The following is a 17,636-nucleotide window of genomic DNA, read 5'->3' on the forward strand; positions in this document are numbered from 1 at the left end:
TATTATTGTGATAGTGTGTGAGTTCTCAGGAGATCTATCAGTTTTATAAGTGCCTGGTAATTCCCCTCTGTTATGGACATGCTGCCTCAGAAAACCCACTCTGCATAAGCTGACCCCTTCCCCCTACTTTGATTGCTCTGCAATTGCATTCCTGAACCCCTACCTAGGTGCCACATGAAGGTACCAGACATACTATTGAAGCAGGAGGGCTGCAAACAAACCTCTTGAACACCGAACAGAGAAGGAAGTGGTCATTTTATTCAGCTGGGAGCTGTGACGGTATAGATGCCTCAACAACTGAGCTCTCCAACAAAGAAAACACTGGCCTTTTTAAAGGCACAGTCTTAGAAGGTACATGTGAGAGAGTTGTGAGCATGGGGAATGTGACTTAGGTGGGGGGGGGTCTAATGATGATTAAGCAATAACAGTACCTTCTGGGAAAAATTATTCCATATCGTATCTGTGATCTCTAGAGAGACTTGTGGTTAGCAGTAGGTGGTTTAACCCTTTAGAAGTTACCAGCGGCACCAGTGGGTCTTTCCTCTGGCTGACTTTTAACTTCTCCTTTTGAGATGCAATGTACAAGGCTAAAGGGGAAATGGCCTTAGAAGCTTGGGAGGAGGGGTCTCCTTCCTCATCCCCTACTTTGAGACCTTCATCTATAACAGTGAGAGTTTTCTCATTCTTGTTTTTCTGATTCTCTAAAAAACTGGTTGATAATGACTCATATAATATACTTTTGATGTGGTTCTCTGGTTAACTACAGCAGTGATGAATCCTCTGATCATCTAAAGAAACTGGGGAGCCAAGAAGGGAATAGCAAGCAAACACTTATTATTCTTACAACACTTACGATGAGAGTCTTGAATGCTTTCAATGATGGGAACCAACCTCCAAACAAGGACTCAGGTTTAAATCCGTGCCATGCCTGCACAGGCACATGTGCCAGTTTGATCATGTCTCTTACAATATCCTCAACTGCTTGACCCTGGTCGTCTATGTGTAGGCAGCAGTTGGTTAGATTAAATTTTCCACAGACTTCTCCTTCAGCTGCTAGCAAATAATCCAAGGCCAAATGGTCCTGATAAATCACATTTTTCATTTGAGTTTCTTGTTGGGCCAAAATGGACAGAGCCTTGCTGGTTTCATTAGTGAGTATTTCCAAGACAGCCTACAACTGGGTGATCCAATTGAGTATATAAATATGAGTCCAGTATCCCCATGAGCCATCCTCCACCCATGTGGCTGGCCCATAATACTGAATAATTCTTTCCTGTGGCCACTCATCATCTTTCCATTTGTCTATCTTTAGACTTCTTTTCTCCCAGGCAGAGTAGTCTGGATATTCTAACAGCTCACCTGTCTTAACAGATAATAGGAAAAAAAAATAAAGGTGTAATGGTGCCTATGACACAGCTACCTGTCCATCTTTCAGGCAGTTGTACATAAGCTCTATGTCCACATATCCAGTACAACCCAGCCAGGGCCGTCCAGTCTCTTCAATACCCAGAATGGTTCCAAGCATCCTGTAATTTTGGGAATTTCAGGAGGGGGTTATTTTCTGTGTAATTTGAACTCTGCCAGGTTACAGTATCCACTGTTCCATTATACAATCGTTGCCCTAAGCAGCTAAGCTTTCCTACTGGAACAGTGGAGTCTTTTTCTTCTCTGGCCAAACAGTATTGTCCAATAATTGAAACCTTTGAAACCCAAAAACCATTGGTTTGAATTCTTTGAACTGAGGTTAGGTCAGGGACAGGGTCAGAGGATACTAACTCATGAGTTGCCCATGACCACCAATCACCCACAGTAGTTCTACCAGATACATAGCAAGAAGTGACGTTAAGGAAATGGGCTACATTTTCAACAAGTTGGAGAAACAAGTTCTTTGTCTTTTTCAGAAGCTTCGGTGCTGGCTTATTTAATATATCATAGAAGGTCTGGTACACTGGATGGGATGAGCAGTTTTGGATTTTTCCCTGAATCTGGATACTGACTCCAGGATCAAGTCCTTTTTCATCAATACCTAATACTACAATCTCCCCTTTTTCCCATTTGGAGTCTTGGGGTTTTGTGATTATTAATTCTATTGGGTTAATGTCCTGAGACTCAAGGGACATTACCCCATGGAATGGTGTCCCTCCCTTTTACAAGAAGAATGGGATCATTTTTATCTTTCTAAGTGGCCCAGATAACACATGACCAAAAAATGCATTCACTGCACCAGTAGGTTTTCTGGCAAATATACTTAGGCTCTTTTGCTAAACTTTGTTCCCATTTGAGGGGACCACAGCCCTCCATCCCCAGAATGATAGGCATTGATGGCTGCACAGGCATCAAACCTTAGGGTGACCATTTGGGCTTCCCTTTTGCTCTGTTTTAGCTATTAACTTAGTAGGGCTGTTCCATCATCCAGTTATAAGTTTAATTTCAAAAGTTGTATGCATGGGGGTTCTGATGGATCATGGCAGACATCTGGTTTTCCGTCTCCAGAGTAACACACCATATACTCAGTACCATTATATAAACAGGTTCCCTTCTGTGTCGCTGTACATTCATAGTAACTGTAGAACAAAAGAACAGCAGGAACTTTCTATCCTACCTCAGTAACCTGGTGCACACACCGAGAGTATTCTCCAAAATCAGTTAATATCCCTACTGTGTAAGTCCAAATTTTAAGAAGAATAAGTCCCACGATGTGTTTCCTCATGCTTTGTGCATGGACCAGCCAGCTTCCAGGATGTAGCTGGAGCAAGGCTTGTTGTCTTTCTCAAGGTGATTCTGCAGTCATTGTCTGGGTCTGGTCTTGATTCCCAAGTTTCAGCTGCTGCAGGCTTTACACGGCTGTGGTGGATCCAGGCTGGGATTCCCTCTACATTTACGGCTGTGGGGGTGGTCAGGATGACAATCTGGGATCCTTTCCACCAGGGCTTCAGAGGGACAACATTCCAGTCCTTTATCCACATGCAATCACCTGGTGAGAAAGGGTGAACTGGGGAGAATAAGTTACAGGGCATCTTTCATTTACCCTGGTTGAAATATCCTGAGTGATTTTCCCTGGAGCTTACATCTGTCATCCTAGCTCAATTTCTCCCCACCCCCGAGGAGTTCTCAGTAGTGCCTGCAGTATGAGAGGGGTCCTATGATATAAGACTTCATAGGAGGACTATTCTGTTTTCTTAGAGAGAGTACATCTAATTTTGAATAACACCAGGGGAAGTGCCTACATCCACTTTATTCATGTTTCCTGATACATTTTCCCTAAGCTATACTTAATGGTCTGGTTCATCCACTCCAACTTTCCCTAACTCTGTGGTTGATAGGCAGCATGCAGCTTCCAAGTGATACCCAATGCTGTTGCTGTTTTCTGGACCAAATCAGCCACAAATGTTGGTCGGTTGCCTGAGTCAATGTGCAATGGCAGTCCAAACCTGGGGATGAGATCTCAAAGAAAAACATGGATTACTTCATGGGCCTTTTCAGTCCTAGTTGGGAAGGCCTCCATCCACTCAGAATATGTGCACACCGGCACCAACAAATACTTATGCCCTCCACACTTGGGCATTTCAGTGAAATCTACCTGGAAATCTTCAAATGGAGTTTCTCTGTAAGCTTGAATGCCAAGGGGAATAGATGGACCCTGCCTCGCATTGTACTGCTGACAGGTAATGCATTGCTGCCCCACAGTTTTGGTCAGGGCCAGTAAATGTGAGATATAAAAATACCAGCCTAAAAACTTGTCAAGTGACTCTTGGCCTAAATGAGTGGTTTCAGGTATGGTCTGTACGACCACAGCCCCTAATAGCTGTGGCACCACTACTCTTCCATCTGGTAGCTGGATCAATCACTCTTTAATTACTTTAGCCACCCCCTGCTTGGAGAAAATCCTTTTCCTTCTTAGAATAAGTGGGCCCCAACTCAGGTATCTGAGTTAGAGGGGTTGCAACTGCTGCTCAGTTGGGAGTAGATGCCACCTTACAAGCTGCTGAATCGATTCGGGAATTTCCCAGGGCCACAGAGGTATGGGCCCGCTGATATCCCCGGCAGTGCATGACTGCCATTCTTTGGGGCTTCCAAACTACTTCTAACAACTGCAAGATTTCATGTCCATACTTTATTTATTTTCCCCCTGATTGTACTGGGAATCAGTATAAATGTTCACAGCCTTACCTTTACTCAGTCCTAGGACTGAGAGCAATATGTTTAGCCTTCTGAGCTGGAGTACCCTGAGGCAGTTGCATGGACTCCATTACAGTGTCCAGAGCTACTACTGGGTAGTCTCCACACCTTTCTCCTCATGGATTAACAAAACTGCTTCCATCCATATACAACTCCCAGTCTAATACCATCCAGGGTTGATCCCAAAGATCAGGGTTGATCCCAAAGATCGGGCTTGCTGGAATAAACTGAATCCAATACTTCAACACAGTTGTGTTTAACTAGACCTCTGACACTGGGAGCAACGTGGCGGGGTTTAAGGTGTTTCAGACGTCAGGGGTGATGTGGGGATTTTCACATAGAAGGCTCTGATATTTGGTTAACCTAGCATTTGTTAACCAATGATGTCCTTTGGTATTCATTGGGGCCACTACTGTGTGGGGTGCTTTGATATTTAAGTTTTGCCCCAGAGTTAGCTTATCAGCCTCTTGTGCTAGCAGAGCAGTTGTGGCCAGGGCCCTTAAACATGGGGCCATCCCTTGGAAACTCCTTCCAGCTGATTGGAGAGATAAGCTACAGGTCTGGGCCAAGGTCCCACTGTTTGTGTTAGAACTCCAACTGCCATTTTTTCTCTTTCTTACACGTACAACATGAAGGGCTTTGTTAAATCAGGTAACCCCAAAGCTGGAGCTGATGTAAGTTTCACTTTCAGTTCCTAAAAGGCCTGCCTCTGCTGGGATCCCCATTCAAAGTATTCCTTGTCTCCCCACTTCATAACTTAATATAGGGGTTTTGCCAGTATTGTGAAGTTTGGAATCCACAATCTACAGAAACCCATGGCTCCCAGGAACTCCCTCATCTGCCTTCTAGTCTCAGGTTCTGGCAGATTGCAAATGTTTGCTCTCTGCTCCTAAACTGCGCTCTTCCTGCTGGATGGTGAACCCCAGATACAATACTTGGTATTGGTAAGTCTGGGCTTTTCTTTTAGACACTTTATACCCACAGTCCTCCAGGTGCTGAAGTAAGGCATCTATTCCTTTTGCACACCTGACTGCTGTGGGGTGTCCCAATAAAAGGTCATCAGCATATTGGAGCAATACACAGCCTAAGTCTTTAGAAGGAAACTTCTGGAGATCATGGGCTAGTTCCTCCCCAAATATATTGGGAGAGTCCTTGAACCCCTGGGGTAACCAGGACCAGGTGTATTGGGTGTTTACAACTGTTTCTGGATTTTCCCATTGAAAAGCAAATAGTTTCTAACTCTCAGAGGACAGTCTAATACTAAAGAAAGTATTCTTTAAGTCCCAGCAAGTGAACCAACTATCCTCTGGTGGCAATAATCCCAACAGCATGTATGGGTTGGATATAGTTGTGTGCAGTCACTGTAGCCTGATTAACCAAATGCAAATCCTGCACTGGCCTGTATTGTTTGGTCCCTGGTTTAGGAACAGGCAAGATAGGTGACTTCCATGGAGATTAGCAAGAAACTATAATTCCATAGTTCTTTAAGCATTTGAGATGAACTTGGATGCTGCAAGAGATTTTCTTGGGACTGGGTACTGTCTCTGTCTGATGGGTAATGCCCCCGGCTTCACTTTGATAACCACTGGGGCTTGGTTTACTGCCCAGACCCTCGGGGGTTGTCCTCTGCCCAGACCCATGGCCATCACTTGGCTAGAGCAGGGGTTAATTCTCATCCTGATTAAGTCAGAAAGAGACTCCACTCCTCCTCCCAAGGGACTTTGAGAACCATGCTAATCCCTACCTGAGGCAGTTTTAGCTGTAGGGAGCCCATATCAGTGAAGGTCATAGTAGCTCTTAGTTTGCTTAGCAAGTCTCTCCCCAAGAGGAGTAGAGGGCAGTCCAGCATGTACAAGAACTGATATATAATCTCATGGCCTCCCACTGAACAGGTCCAAGGTAGGCAAAAAGCCTGCTTTTTCATAGTTCAAGTTGCCCCATTTATGTCTATTGTCTTGCTGGCCAAAGGGGTCATGGGTTGTATCACCACTGAGTACTCTATCCTGGTGTCAACCAAGAAACCAGTGCCCTTGCTCCTCACTGTGACCGTGGGCTCTCTGGGGGCAATTGATCCCAGGCCCTTCAGTCCAGTGGCCTTTCCATTAGATTGAACAGAGCTGCTTCACTTTTGTCTGAAGCCTCAGGCTTAAGATCTCCCTGTTTTCTTGTCCACTGGGGGTACTTATCCTTCCAATGTCCCACTACCTTACAGTAAGCACACTAGTTACACTGCAGGTGTGGGCAATTAGACTGGGTAGGCTTCCAGGAGCCCCACTTTCCCTGCCCTTTTGGGGGTGCTCCTCTAATAGTGGTAGCTATCAAGTTAGCACTTCGTCAAGCTTGATGCTCATTTAGTCTATGGCTTACTGCATCTCTGTTCCCAAACTCCTGGTTGGCTATTTCTAGTAACAGGATTTCTGCAAATCCTGCCTGCTTCTGTAGTTTTCTCCTAATGTCTTCTGCACACTGACTGAATAATGCCTTATTCACCATGTGTTGGTTTTTGGGGTTCTTATTATCGAAATGAGTATACGTGCGATAGGCTTTGCATAGAACTGTACTGGGCTTTCCTCTTTCCTTTGAATAACCTTAGAGACTTTATTGATATTAGTAGCTTTCTGGGCTCCCTTTTTCAGTCCTTCCAGTAAGGCCTCTCTGTACCAGATTAGCCTTTGCATGCCCTCTGGGTTGTTTGGATCCCACTGGGAGTCAGTCCCCAGTAGCTGGGCCCTGACATAGTCTTGGGGGTTCTGGTAATCTGCTGGAACATGCTCCTCCAACCATTTGGAAGCTGCGTGGAGTATTCTCTGTCTTTTCTCAGTGTTAAAAAGATACATAAACAGCTGGCGGCAGTCAGCCCAAGTGGTGTTATGAGTCTGGATAATAGTTTGCAGTATGTCAGTGACAGCTTGTGGCTTCTCGTTATTTTTTCAGTTGATAAGATCAGGTGAGGTGAACAGCAGGTACATGAAAACATGTCTTTCCACCATGTGGCCATCCTCATCCACTCCTGTATACTTCTGCTCTCTTAAAGGTATCTGTACCCCTGCCTTGGGTTGCAGATGGGCTGATAGAAGGGGAGTTCCTCCTGGAAGGTGGATGGCTATGAGAGGAGTCCCTCTGCATTCTTTCTTGTCTACCCTGGGTGGTTTAGGTGTGTGCAATTCTAGCAGGGAAGCTGAGGTTTCAGGCCCAGGGGCAAGGACTCCTTCCTCCTGATAAGGGGGAGGTGTCATTGGCAAAGGCTCTACTGCCATTGGATCTGTCAGGACCCTAGGAGCCTGCATCCCTCAGCAGGTGGAGCAGAGTTTTTCCCTAGCTGCCTGCCCCTTTGCCATCAGTATGGTTGCTGCCTGTCCTTTTAGTCACTGTAGGGGGTTTAGAACTAGCTGCAGCCATGAGTCTATATACAGAAATTGATCAGGGTGTCCTGACTTGCATGTAATGTTATGCCATGCTTTGGGGACAAGGGACCTGTCTGAACTTCCCTCTGTGGGCCAGTCCAGCCCTAATGCTGCCTGGTCTACGTCTCATAAGGTCCTCAGCTTTCCTGGTGTCATAGTCATTCCATAATCTCCACTAAATCCGTTCTTGAAATTTTTCAGCATGGTCCCCAGAGGAGTAGGCTTGCTATGAGTGTGACCCATGTTTTTTGTGTAGAAACAGCACTCACAGGCAGTAAAGAGAGTCTTACTCCACCCTCGGTTTCTCCTGCCCTGCATGATGGGACACACACTCTTTCATTTTTGCTTCAGGCCGGTAGGGCAGTCTCCCTCTCGAGAGTGTTTCAGACACCACTTAGCATTGGAGAGTTTGTTATTCCCCTCATAATACCTAGATTGGGAGGTCTTCTAGCCATATGCAGATCGCCCCTAGTCCCAGCCAGCCCCACAATATGTTAGAGGTCCCCTCTAACAGACTTGTCACTCCCACATTTCATGACTGATGGGTCCAACTGGATGCTTCCAATCAATTACACGGTCATACACCTCCCACCACCTAAACTGAAACCAAAAGCAAGATTTCCAAGGTTAGCTACAGAGAGAGACAGAAAGCTGAGTTCAGGAATGCCAAATTCGGCACACGTGAGTGATCAGGCCACGTTCCAACCTAAAGAAGGTGGTCGTTTCCCAGAACTGGTCCTACCATGTTTTTGTCATCCAGATACTTCAGGCACCTATTCCTTCTTGGTGTGCAGTCACTGGGTGGATCTGCTCTGGGGGCCTACCCTACTTTGCTCCGGCAAGGCGTTCCACCAGGGCCAATGCCTACCCAGGAGCACTCTCAGGACTCACTCACGTGGCCGAAGCAGGCTGGAGTCCCCCGCAGTGATGCTTCTTAGGGCAAGGCAAAACTGCCTTGGAGGCTTTCCTGGCTGTCCACCAACTGAAATTCGCTTCACAGTTAGGGAACTAAATAATGAAGCAGGAGGACCGCAAACAAACCTCTCAAACACTAAACAGGGAGGGAAGTGGTAATTTTATTTGGCTGGGAGCTGTGAGGGCATAGATGCATCAACAGCTGAGCTCCCTGGCAAAGAAAACCATGGCTCTTTTAAAGGCTTGAAGTCTTAGAGGGTACATGTGAGAGGGTTGTGAGCGTGGGGGACATGACTTAAGTGGGGGTTCTAATTGTGATTAAGCAAGAACAGTATCTGCTGGTAAAAATTACTCTATATCATATCCATGATCTATGGAGAGGATTGTGGTTAGCAGTAGGGGGTTTAATCCTTTAGACCTGACCAGTGGCACCAACCCGTCCTTTCACTCACTGACTTTTAACTTCTCGTTTTGAGAGGCAATATAGAAGGCTAAGGGGGAAATGGCCTTAGAAGTTCAGTAAGAGGGGGTCGCCTTCCTCACTACAATTAAGCAAAGCCTGATTATAGCCATCTGGGCAGCTTGGGCAGCTCTAAGGAGGACAGAGAAAAGAAATGTTTGTTATTTATATTTGTAAATTCCTGTTTGACACATATTTGTAAAAAATCCTGGTTTCTTTCTCTCTCTCTTTTTAAACTGCCACCACAAAAGTCACAGGATGATGTATTGTAAGTCTGTAACAAATTGACAAACTATCTCTGTGTCTGTTACCAGCAGATAGATTACCTCTGTCCTGAAACTCCCTTATGCCCCTCTCATCCCATATAAACCTCTCATTTTGTAAGCTTGGGACTGCCTCAGAATTCTGATTGTGATGAAGCAGCATGGCAGGTTAATAAAACTTGCTTGCCTGATTTTGGGTCTATTCTCCTTTCTCTCAGCTACCTTTTCACTCTGCTGGCATTCATTCTGTCTCCTGCTGTGCTATGAATGAGGTACCTTTCACCACACCACGATTGTAAGTTTCCCAAAGCCTCTCCAGCCATGCAGAACTGTGAGTCAATTAAACCTCTTTTCCATATATATATTACCCAGTTTTGGGTATTTCTTCATAGCAGTGTGAGCATGCACTAATATAGTAAATAGATGCCAAGGTAGTGGGGTGCTGCTGTAAGGAGACCTGAAAAGGTGGAACTGACTTTGGAAGTCGCTAACAGGCAGAGGTGGGAACAGTTTGAAGGAATTAGAAGAAGACAGGAAAATGTGGGAAAGTTTGAAACTTCTTAGAGACTTAGAGGGCTCAGAAGGCAGGAAGATGCGGGAAGGTTTGGAACTCCCTAGAGATTTGTTGAATGGCCTTGACCAAAATTCTGATAGTGATATGGACAATGAAGTCCAGGCTGAGGTGATCTAAGATGGAGATGAGAAACTTGTTGGTAACTGGAGTGAAGGTTACTCTTGCTATGCTTAGCAAAGAGACTGGTGGCATTTTGCCCCCACCCTAGTGATCTATATAACTTTGAAATGGAAAGAGATAATTTATGGCATCTAGTTGAAGAAATTTCTAAGCAGCAAAGCATTCAAGAGGAAGCAGAGCATGAAAGTTTGGAAAATTTGCAGTCTGACTATGAGACAGAAAAGAAAAACCCATTTTCTGGGGAGAAATTCATGTCTGCAGGAAAAACTTGCATAAGTTAATAAGGATCTAAATGTTAATCACCAAGATAATGGGAAAAATGTCTCCAGGGCAAGTCAGAGATTCTCATGGCAGCCCCTTTCATTACTGGCTCAGAGGCCTAGGAGGAAAAATTGATTACATGAGCTAGCCCAGGGACTCCCTCATCTTTGCAGCTGCAGGACATGGTACCCTGTGTCTCAGCTGGTCAGTTTCAGACATAACTAAAAGGGACCAAGGCACAGCTTGAGTCATTGTTTCACAGGGTGCAAGCCCTAATCCCTGGCAGCTTAAACGTGGTGTTAGGCCCGTGGGTGCATAGAAGTCAATAATTGAGGGTGGGGAACCTTTGTCTAGATTTCAGAGGATGCATGGAAACACCTGGAATTTTCAGGCAGGAGTGTACTGCAGGGGTAGAGCCCTTATAGGGAACTTCTTCTAGGGTAGTGTGGAAGGGAAATTTGTGGTCAGAGCCCCAAAACAGAGTTCCCACTGAGGCACCGCCTAGTGGATTTGTGAGAAGAAGGCCTCCTTCCTTGAGACCCCAGGGTGGCCAATCATCCAACAGATTGCACCATGTGCCTGAGAAAGCTGCAGACACTTAATTCCAGCCTGTGAAAGCAGCTGAGGGGAGGGCTCATACCCTGCAAAGCAATGGGGGCAGAGCTGCCCAAGGCTGTGGGAGCCCACCTTTTGTATCAGTGTGACCTGGATGTAAAATGGAGTCAAAGGAGATCATATGAGAACTTTAAGGTTTAATGACTGCCCTATTGCCTTTCTGACTTGCATGGGGTCTGCAACCTCTTTGTTTTGGCCACTTTCTTCCATTTGTAACAAGTGTATGTACTCAATGCCTGTACCCCCATTGTATCTGGGAAGTAACTTGCTTTTGATGATACAGGTTCATAGGCAGAAGAGACTTGCCTTGTCTCAGATAAGACTTTGGACCTGGACTTTTGGGTTAATGCTGCAATGAGCTAAAACTTTGGGGGACTATTGTGAAGATATGATTATGTTCTGAAATGTGAGTACATGAGATTTGGGAGGGTCCAGGAATGGAATGATAGGGTTTGGCTGTGTTCCCACCCAAATAGCGTTTTGAATTGTAGTTCCTGTAATCCCCATGTGTTGTCAAAGGGATTCCGTGAAAGGTAATTAAATCATGGGGCAGTTCCCCCATGCTGTTCTCATGATAGTGAAAGAATTCTCATTAGATCTGATTGTTTTATAAGTGTCTGCCATTTCTTCTGCTGGCACTCATTCTCTCTCCTGCCACTCTGTGAAGAGATGGCTTCTGCCATGATTATGAGTTTCCTGAGGCTTTCCTAGCTGTGCAGAACTATGAGTTTATTAAACCTATTTTCTTGATAAATTACCCAGTCTTGGGTATTTCTTCATAGCAGCTTGAGGACAGACTAATACAGGCTGCTAGATAGATTAAGAAAAAAGAATATTCAAATAAGCACAATGAGAAATGACAAAGATAACATTACAACCAATCCCATAGAAATGTAAAAAATCCTCAGAGATCATTATGGACAACTTTATGCATACAAAATCGAACATCTAAATAAAATATATTAATTCCTGAAAACACACAGCTTCCCAAGATTGAACAGGAAGAAAGTGAAAACCTGAACCAACCAATAACAAGTTCCAAAACTGAATCACTAATAAAAGACCTACCAGCTAAAAAACTCCCTTGAGATGGATTCAGAGCTGAATTCTATTAGATGTAAAAAGAAGAGCTGGTACCAATCCTGCTGAAGCTGAGGCTCCTGTCTACTCATTTGATGAAGCCAGCATCAGCCTGATAATAAAATCTGACATAGAACAACAAAAAAATATTCTAGGCCAATATGTCTGGTAAATATAGAATCAAAACTTCTCAAGAAAATATTAGTAAACTGAATTCAGCAGCACATCAAAAAGTTGGTAAAGAGCAGGATCAGCCCAGAATGAAAGGCTGGATAAACATCCATAAATCAATAAATTTGATTTATCGAAGGAAGAAGGTTAAAAGCAAAAACCATCTGGCCAAAAATAATCTTAATAGACATGGACAATACTTTTGACAAAATCCGACATTCCTTTATGATAAAAAAAAATCTCAACACACTAGGCAGAGAGGGAACAAACCTCAAAATAACAACAGCCATAACCCACAGCCAACATCATACTGAATGAACAAAAGCTAAAGCCATTCCTCTTTAGAACTGAAACATGATAAGGATTCCCATTCTCACCATTTCTATTCATCATAGTACTGGAAGTCCTAGCCAGAGCAATCAGTCAAGAGAAAGAAATATACATCCCAATAGAAAAATAGGAAATCAAACCACTTTTTTTTTTTGCTGACAATATAATTCTATCCCAGGAAGCCGTAAAACTTCACCAAAAGGCTCCTAGTACTGACAAGCAACTTCAGTAAAGTTTCAGAATACAAAATCAATACATAAAAATCAGTAGCACTTCCATACAACAATAATGTTTCTGCTGACAGTCAAATCAAGAACATAATCCAATTTAAATTAATCACCAACTTAGTAATACAGCTAAGCAAGGAGGTGAAATATTTATACAAGGAGAACTACAAAACACTGCTGAAAGAAATCAGAGATTACACAAATAAATTTTAAAAATCCATGCTCATGAATTAGAAGAATCAATATTGTTAAAATGATCACAATACCCAAACAATTTATAGATTCAGTGCTATTCCTTTTGAACTACCAATCTCATTTTTCACAGAATTAGAAAATATATTCCAAAATTCAGATGGAACCAAAAAAAGAGCCTGAATAGCCAAAGCTACCCTAAGAAAAAATAGCAAAGCCAAAGGCATTATGCTACCCAACTTTAAACTATGATATAAGATCACAGTAAGCAAAACAGTGTGGTACTGGTACATATACAGACACATAGAGCAATGGGATAAAATAGAGAATCCAGAAATAAAGCTATACCTACAACCACCTGATTTTCAACAAATCCCACAAAATAAGCAATAGGTAAAAGATCCTAATCAATAAATGGTGTTGAAATAACTGGCTAGCCATAAGCAGAGTAATGAAACTGGACTCCTAACTTTTACCATATTCAAAAATTCAAAATTAATTCAAATATTAATTGAAGATGGATTAAAGATATAAATGTAAGATACGTAACTATAAAAATCCTAGAAGAAAATCTAGGAAACACTATTCTTCACATTGACCTCAGAAAATAATTTTTGGCTAAGTTCTCAAAAGCAATTGCAACAAAACCAATAATGGACAAGTAGGACCTAATTAAAGAGCTTCTAAACAGCAAAAGAAGCTATCAACAGAGTAAACAGAAAACCTACACAGTGGGAAACAATATTTACAAACTGTGCATTCTTCAAATGTCTAATATCTAGAATCTACAATAAACTTACCAAAGTAACAAGCCAAAAATAAATAACCTCATTAAAAATGCGCAAAGGTCATGAATACACAGTTCTTAAAAGAAGACATAGAAGCACCCAACAAACATGGAATAATGTTCATCATCACTAACAATCAGAGAAATGCAAACTAAAACCACATTGAGAGAGCATTTCGCATCTATCAGAATGGCTATTATTAAAGGTCAAGCAATAGCAGGTGCTGACAAAGCTGTGGAGGAAACACTTATACACTCTTGATGCCTCAGTGGAAAATTATTTCGGCCACTGTAGAAAGCATTTTGGAGATTTCTCAAATAACTTTAAACAGAGCTACCATTCGACCTAGCAATCCCATTACTAGGTATATTACCCAAAGAAAACAAATTGTTTTACCAAAAAGACACTTGTATGTTTATTGCAGCACTGTTCACAATAGGAAAAACATGGAACCGATCACCTAGGTGCTGATCAATGGTGGGCTGGATAAAGAAAATGTGGTATATACTACATAGCCATAAAAAGGAACAAAATCATGTCCTTGGCAGTAACATGGATGTAGCTGGAGGCCATAATCCTAAATAAATTAATGTAAAAACAGAAAACCAAGCCCTGCATATTACCACTTTTACATGGGAGCTAAACATTGAGTACTTCAGTACAAATAGAGATAAAGATGGGAACAACAGATGCTACAGGTCTACTGGGGGGAAGTAGAAGAGGAACATAGATTGAAAAACTACCTATTAGGTACTATGCTCACTACCTGGGTGATGAGATCTGTCAAGTTTTTCAGTTTTGGGACATAGACTGGCTCTCCCTGTTTCTCAGCTTGCAGGCAGCCTATTTTAGGACCTTATGATTGTCTAAGTTAATATTTAATAAGCTCCTCTGTCTATCCATCCACCCACCCACCCATCCACCCACCCATCCATCCATCCTACTAGTTCTGTCCCTCTAAGAGAACCCTGACTAATGCAAATGGGAAGAGAGAGTGGTGGAAAAAAATAGAGATTGAGAACAGTACAACACCCGAAATCTCCTCCTATGCCTCTTACCTCTTACCAGTCACTTATTACTATCCTTGTCACAGGTGACCACTATACTTTCACCATCAATTTATTTGGCCAGTTTTTGATGTACTTCTAGTTCATTCATTTTCATGATGTATAGTAATAAAATACATACAGCACAATTTCTTAATTTTGCTTTTACTGTTTTTATGTCATTGTTCATTTAAGGAGGAGAGGCTTTTCTAGTTTTTTTACCACCATGAATAGTGCTGTGAGAAACATGGTTTTTTTGAACAAAAGGGGCACATTTCTGTTGGGAATATGCCTAGGAATTAAATTGTTGCAGCATATTGTTTACATAGGTTTCAGTCCAACTTACCACTTCTATCAGCAGTATATGGCACTCCTAATAGCTTTACAATTTGACTTACACTGGAATTATTAATATTATTAAGCCATGCTGGTGGGTATATAGTGATATCTCATAGTGGTTTCAATTTACTTCCTTCTACTGGATGAAATTGGGCACTATTCTATGTTTATTAATAATAATTATTTTTTATTGCATTTTAGGTTTTGGGGTACATGTGAAGAACATGCAAGATTGTTGCATAGGTACACACATGGCAGTGTGATGTGCTGCCTTCCTCCCCTTCACCTATATCTGGCATTTCTCCCCATGCTATCTCTCCCCAACTCCCCACCCCCTGCTGTCCCTCCCCTATTTCCCCCCAACAGACACCAGTGTGTGGTGCTCCCCTCCCTGTGTCCATGTGGTCTCATTGTTCAACACCTGCCTATGAGTGAGAACATGTGGTGTTTGCTTTTCTGTTCTTGAGTCAGTTTGATGAGAATAATGGTTTCCAGGTTCACCCATGTCCCTACAAAGAACGCAAACTCATCATGTTTGATAGCTGCATAATATTCCATGGTGTATATGTGCCATATTTTCCCTGTCCAGTTTATCATCGATGGGCATTTGGGTTGGTTCCAGGTCTTTGCTACTGTAAACTGTGCTGCAGTGAACATTCATGTACATGTGTCCTTATAGCAGAACGATTTATAATCCTTTGGATATATACCCAGTATTGGGATTGCTGGGTCAAATGGAATTTCTATTTCTAGGTCCTTGAGGAATCGCCACACTGTCTTACACAAAGGTTGAACTAATTTACACTCCCACCAACAGTGTCAAAGTCTTCCTATTTCTCCTTATCCTCTCCAGTATCTGTTGTTTCCAGATTTTTTAATGAAATTCATTCTAACTGATGTGAGATGGTATCTCAATGTAGTTTTGATTTGCATTTCTCTGATGACCAGTGATGATAAGCATTTTTTCATGTGTTTGTTGGCCTCATGTATGTCTTCTTTTGTAAAGTGTCTGTTCATATCCTTTGCCCACTTTTGAATGGGCTTGTTTTTTTCTTGTAAATCTGTTTTAGTTCTTTGTAAATTCTGGATATCAACCCTTTGTCAGATGGGTAAACTGCAAAAATTTTTTCCCATTCTGTTGATTGCTCATTCACTCTAATGACTGTTTATTTTGCCGTGCAGAAGCTGCAAAGTTTGATTAGGTCCCATTTGTCTATTTTGGCTTTTGTTGCCAGTGCTTTTGGTGTTTTGGTCATGAAGTCCTTGTCTATGCCTATATCCTGAATGGTTTTGCCTAGATTTTCTTCTAGGGTTTTTATGCTGTTAGGGCTTACGTTTGTCTTTAATCCATGCGGAGTTAATTTTAGTGTAAGGTGTCAGAAAGGGGTCCAGTTTCTGCTTTCTGCACATGGCTAGCTAGTTTTCCCAACACCATTTATTAAACAGGGAATGCTTTCTCCATTGCTTGTTTTTGTCAGGTTTGTCAAATATTAGATGGTTGTAGATATGTTGTGTTGCCTCCGAGGACTCTGTTCTGTTCCATTGGTCTATATCTCTGTTTTGGTATCAGTACCATGCTGTTTTACTGTAGTCTTGTATTATAGTTTGAAGTCCGGTAGTGTGATGCCTCCCGCTTTGTTCTTTTTGCTTAGAATTGACTTGGCTATGCAGGCTCTCTTTTGGTTCCATATGAAGTTTAAGGTGTTTTTTTCCAGTTCTGTGAAGAAGGTCATTGGTAGATTGATGGGGATAGCGTTTAATCCAGCAGAGACTCATCAAGAAAACAAAACTTCAGGCCAATATCCATGATGAACATAGATGCAAAAATCTTCAATAAAATACTGGCAAACCAATTGCAACAGCACATCAAAAAGCTTATCCACCATGATCAAGTAAGCTTGATCCTGGGGATGCAAGGCTGGTTCAACATATGCAAGCCTATAAACATAATTCACCACATAAACAGAACCAAAGACAAAAAACACATGATTGTCTCAATTGATGCAGAGGAGGCCTTTGACAAAATTCAACAGCCTTTATGCTAAAAACCCTATAAACTAGGTATTGATGGAACGTATCTCAAAATAATAAAAGGTATTTAAGACAAACCAACAGCCAATATCATACTGAATCGGCAAAAACTGGAAGCATTTCCTTTGAAATCTGGCACTAGACAAGGATGCCCTCTCTCACCACTCCTATTCAATATAGTACTGGAAGTTCTAGCCAGATCAATCAGGCAAGAAAAAGAAATAAATTTTATTCAAATAGGAAATGAGGAAGTCAAATTGTCTCTATTTGCAGATGACATGATTGTATATCTAGAAGACCCCATCGTCTCAGCCCAAAATCTCCTGAAACCGATAAGCAACTTCAGGAAAGTCTCAGGATACAAAATCAATGTGCAAAAATCACATGCATTCCTATACACCAGTAAGAGACTTAAAGAGAGCCAAATCAAGAACAAACTGCCATTCACAATTGCTACAAAGAATAAAATACCTAGCAATACAACTAACAAGGAACGTAAAGGACCTCTTCAAGGAGAACAACAAACCACTGCTCAACGAAATCAGAGAGGACACAAACAGATGGAGAAACATTCCATGTTCATGGTTAGGAAGAACCATTATCGTGAAAATGGCCATACTGCCCAAAGTAATTTACAGATT

The sequence above is a fragment of the Sapajus apella genome, unplaced genomic scaffold, assembly GCF_009761245.1.
Source record: "Sapajus apella isolate SASKATOON/1434 unplaced genomic scaffold, GSC_monkey_1.0 scaffold34, whole genome shotgun sequence".
In the NCBI taxonomy this organism is placed as follows: domain Eukaryota; kingdom Metazoa; phylum Chordata; class Mammalia; order Primates; family Cebidae; genus Sapajus; species Sapajus apella.